Source organism: Rutilus rutilus (genome assembly GCF_951802725.1).
Source record: "Rutilus rutilus genome assembly, chromosome: 23".
NCBI classification, from domain to species: domain Eukaryota; kingdom Metazoa; phylum Chordata; class Actinopteri; order Cypriniformes; family Leuciscidae; genus Rutilus; species Rutilus rutilus.
The window spans coordinates 30,287,850-30,293,216 of NC_140233.1; the positions used below are offsets into that span (position 1 = coordinate 30,287,850).

The 5,367-nt window shown below is 39.1% G+C and overlaps 1 long non-coding RNA gene across 1 annotated transcript; it reads left to right on the forward strand.

The window, feature by feature from the left end:
- The first annotated feature begins 2,589 nt into the window (after positions 1 to 2,589).
- On the forward strand, positions 2,590 to 5,149 carry LOC311282867. The gene is made up of 3 exons (XR_014625989.1): positions 2,590 to 3,012; positions 3,158 to 3,712; positions 4,201 to 5,149. It is a non-coding gene; the product is annotated as an uncharacterized lncRNA (long non-coding RNA).
- Positions 5,150 to 5,367: the final 218 nt, after the last annotated feature.

The window sequence follows — 5,367 nt, forward strand, 5'->3', positions numbered from 1 at the left end:
AATTCTCCTCAAGTGTTGAATAGTGTTATTGATAGCTGCAGAACACAGGGTAGTAACACGAATCAGCTTGAATACCAGGAGTATCGTTCCATAAGAGATGGTACCTACTTCAAAGAAAACCCTTTCCTGTCAAGTGACGAGTTAAGGTTTTGTTTAACTTTATACATTGATGACTTTGAATTGTGTAATCCTTTGGGCACTTCAAGGAAGAAACACAAGTTGTGCAGCATATATTGGATTCTCAATAACTTGGAACCCGGTTCCCACTCAGCACTCACCTCTATTTATTTAGCAGTTTTGTGCAAGAGTAATTATGTAAAGACATATGGATATAAAAAAATATTAGAGCCACTATTACATGATCTTGTCACATTAGAAGAGCACGGTGTTTATGTTTCACAGTTAGGAATTTTTGTCAAGGGCACAGTGTACTGTGTAGTTGCTGACAATTTGGGTGCCCATTCTTTGGCTGGTTTTCTAGAAAGCTTCTCGGGGCATTACATTTGTCGCTTTTGTACTGCTCAAAAAGAAGAGATCCAGACAACTGATGTTTATTGTGGTGCATTTTCTCTGAGATCCAAAGAAATACATGGCACACATCTGAAGACTGCACAGGACACTGAAACAAGTTGCTTTGGAGTGAAGCGAGCTTGCCCTTTAACTGAGCATCTCAAACATTTTCATGTCAGCACAGGCTATCCCCCAGACTTAGTACATGATTTGTTTGAAGGGATAGTCCCATTTGAGCTAGCACTGTGTTTGAACATTCTGATTTCTAAAAAGTATTTCAGTCTTGAGTCTCTTAACACACGTATCCTCAAGTTTCCTTTCAAGTGGAGCGACAAAAAGAATCGGCCTCATCCTATACCACACACCTATTTCAGAAGGAAGACAGTAGGTGGCAACGCTCATGAGAATTGGTGCCTTATACGTTTCCTTCCATTTCTGATAGGAGACCTCGTACCAGAAGAAGAGCTTGCCTGGCAAGTTATACTAGACCTGAAGGAAATTGTAGAGTTAGTTGTGGCACCTGTTCACACCAGAGAGACAATCGCCTACCTTGATGTCAAAGTGTCGGAGCACAGGGAGAGACTACTTGAGCTAATCCCTGGTGAAACACTGAAACCTAAACACCACTATCTTGAGCACTACTCGCACTTGATCACATGCTTTGGCCCTCTTGTGGGTTTATGGACAATACGATTTGAGGCTAAACATAGTTTTTTTAAACAAGTTGCCCGGCACACAAATAATTTCAGGAATATTGCTTTTACTCTGGCAACCAAACACCAGCAATTAATCAGTTACCATTTGCATTCATCTAGTCTCAGTACTTCAAATCTGGAAGTGACAAATATCTCCACAATCCCTATTGATGTTCTGAATGAGGAGATCGTAGTGGCTCTAAGACAGAAATATCCAGACATTAGTCAAGTTAATCTTGCTAAGAATGTCACGACTAAGGGTATCAACTACAGAAATGGAATGCTGGTTGTATGTGATTCAACTGCTGGAGTGCCTGAATTTGCAGAAATTCTAAACATGTGTATAGTAGGAGATGAGTTGAGCTTCATAGTTCGTTTGTATTTTGCTTGGTATCAGGATCATTTTAGGGCCTTTCAATTGACTTTGTCACCAGATAGAAAGGTTGCCCTTGTTCAGTTTGAGGAGCTAAGAGATTGCTACCCACTTGTGGCCTACACAGTCGGATCTAGACGCATGGTGACACTGAAAAGACATATAGTCATCAAAGGTATGATTCTCATATGCTTCACTGCTTTGAAAATTTTAGCTGTCCTAGCATCCTCTATACTAGGAGACTGCAACCTTTATGATCTAACGAGCCACTTTACCCTTCGGCCACGCTAAATTAAACCCGTTTAGAGCCGCAAATGTGATGCAGCTTCACAAACTTTAGAAAATCTTATGCCATTTTTACATGAAACCACATTTTTTTTTCCTAAAGTTTAAAAAACAAACAAAAAAAACTTCAAAATTAAATTTAACAAAAAGAGAAAGAATGGACACCAAAGAACCAATTATAAGAAAGTAAAATAACCTTGCCGAATTTAACAAAAAGAATCCCTTATTTCTTTATATTTATTCTATTAAAGCAAATCAATGTTACTCTCTCCTTGGCAGATTATCTTTGTTTAAAACAAGAAAATTAAATCCTGACATTTGGCTCATTTTAAGCATTTAAACTTATCAGTTATAGACTGTCTCCTGTCTGTGCCTTCTACTTTGGTGTATAAGTGTTTAAATAACCAAACTATTACCTGTCCACTCTCTGTCCTTAGATTAGCAAATCAGAATGCCAGGACGCGTGACTTTCAGAGTCCTTTTCGGAGGTGAAGGCGATGCAAGAAAACTCATCATTGAATCAGGAATACCAAACACCTTGGATGAATTTGCTCTTCAAATTAAGAATTTCTTTCAAGTGACTGAGCCATTCAAGCTTCAGTTCCAAGACAGAGAAATGAACGATCAGTTCATGAACCTTATGTCAACTTCAGAACTTGAAGATAAAGCCACTGTAAAAGTTGTATACATGCCTTCTGAGACAACTAGCTCTAATCCACTCACAGTCCCAGGTACTCCTTCCAGTGTAAGCTCCGCTTCACATGATGCAAATGATTCAGATTCCTACAGCAGCAGTGATACCATCATCGTGTCATCACCTGAGACCCGGTGTTCTTCTTGGCCCGATCCCTTTGTTATACCTCGCTTCTCATACTGTGCTGAGATGATGCTCCAGACTGGACAAAATGAGTTCAATGCACGTGGAACTTCGCTATCTCCTACTCGAAAAGTCCGATCAGATATACTTGAGGGCTTAGCTGAAGAAATCATAAAATACACAGTGTATCCAAAAGATGAGCAGTTGGAGGAGGTCGTCAAGGCTTTGGTACAGTCTCACCCATGTCTTCTGGAAAAAGGAACTCGCAGTGGCTACTGCGGTTGGAAGCACTACTTAAAGATAAAAATGATGAACTTCAGATCAAAACTCAGGTATGTTTTAATCAGCTTTGATCCCATCCGAAGCACCCTTTCTTCTGCATTAACCAATTTATGCTGGCGCAAGGTGGTGAAAGAAATTAAATTACAATTCAACAGAGTCATAGAAGTCTATTTATTAAAATGTTTTTCTTCTCAGCCGAGCTGGACATCCTGAGGTTACAGTCAACTCTTTGAAGAATAAACAAATAGGCCAGGAGAAGCCTGCTGCTAACGTGAAAAAGCCCAGGAAGGCAGAAGTTAATTTCTGTCCAAGCATGCCCAGCGGTGAAACAAGAGAGAGTATGGAGGCAAAAAGAGTGGCTCTACTGACAGAAGTAAAAAAGAAGAAAAAAGATGAGGCTGAGATAAAGAATATGATGCAGCATACTTTTTCAATAAGGAGGCAAGAGGTTCTTCAGGAGCCAGCAATTGCAGAGTTTCTAGACAGATGGCCGGCACTCTTTAACGTCTGTGAGGTAAGTGTGAAGTGTAGTAATTTGTTCTATCAATGTTTACAAACATTTCAAATCAGTATCCTATGTGTTGTCTTTTACAGATCAACTTTGAATTTATGCGACTGACAACTGTACCTCTGACCTCCAAATTCCTTGGAGAACTGGACCGTCACTCTGGCAAACTGATAGAGATTTTTAATGCCAAAGGTGGTGCTGCAGGAAGAAAGATCAGCGCCATAATGGGCCAGATGAATAATGTACGTGTTTGTCTAATCTGATAACTATATGGTTTGTGTCATCTGTGAAGCTTGGGAATATCATGTCAGTTTTTTTTCTCAGACCTCTGACGTTTGTGAGCTTTACTGAGGTACCTAGCAAAAACTTAATTTTACCAAGATTTTTTACCTAATTAGTAGTATAAAATATCTTATTACTCTTCCATAAAAATTGATCTAAAACAATATCAGTGTTATTGAAACTTGTTTTTAGCCTTTTATACTTTAAAGCCTTGTATATAGAATAATAAAATTAAACAACAATTAAAACTGAAATCAACGGGAGTTTACTTGTTTGATAGAAAGATGTAACAATCATCTTATTTTAAGGAGTCTGAAAATGAGTTTCAATAACGAATAAACTTCATAAGATTGTTAGTTTTTGCAGTGTAAAACAAGGTGATTGATGTGGTCAAGAAGAGAAATGTCTTTGAATCTGTTGGCTTTAACAGATTGTTTTTTTCCCCCAGAATGAAGATATCAATGTGAGGCGAGATTGTGTGATGAGCTGTCTGAGCATCTACCTCAATGAAGACCTGGACACACTTGTTAAAGAATATGTGGTATGTATCGGAATAGTGTGCCGGTAATTATTTCCATCTAGATAATATTGGGTGTTCATGAGAATGGAATGGACATGAGGACACATTGACCACCAGTATTTCAACATTGAGTCCATTGGGTTGTTTTGAATTAAAAAATCATGCAAGGTAAATGGTGGTAGAGCTGTCACTCTGAGGGAATTAAATCCGCTTGGTCCAGAGGAACCTGAAGATGAAATTGTCCGGGTTCTGGCACCCACATGCCCCTTCTCCGCCAGAAACAACAATCCTCGCCTAAACAACAAGGTGAGGACACAGGCATTTCCTAGTGCTCATGAACCAGCGATTTTTACTGCATTGATATGATTTTGGAAATGTTTGGTAAGAAATGCCTTGTATCACCAGGATGCATGTTCTGGACTGTCTGCTTACGAACTCAAGCGCCTTGAGAACATCGCACAGAAGGAAGCCTTCTTGTCGTCTCTGAAGATATGGCAAGTATGTGGACATTTTAGTAAAGGACTAATCAGCTGTTTTCCATTTCACTTGCCCTCTCCCTACCTCAGTCTCCACCCTACTCTCCTCTTAGTCTCTTTTTCTCTCCTTCCTGCTCTTTCACTGTTGTCCCCCACTGTACTGTCGTTCTCTCCTTCTCATTTCTTTCTCTTGTATTCACTTGTTATCTTACAGGTGTAACTTCACATATAGATTTTAAAAATATGTAAAGTTTGATTTTTGGTGGGTTCTCGTATCTTTTTAACAATGTAGTTTACAAAGATATTGTAATTTCTGTCTTCATCCATTAGCACACCTTTTAGTATAATTATGGTTGCTGTCTATACAGAAAAACAAGGAGATAATTTTCTCTCTCTCTCTCTCTCTCTCTCTCAAGGCAGCGGAGGATCTGAGGCAGTCAGTGAAGCCAAAGCCGAATGTCAAAAAGTAAATAAAGTTACAATTACAAGCATGAATTTTTTTACTGTTGGGGCTGATGGATGAGGAGTAAGCTCTATCGTTTTATGTAGTGATATGAGCTTTATAGCAGTAAGTGACGTCATGGTGCACCTGCGGCTTATTAGAGTAATTTCATTGGAA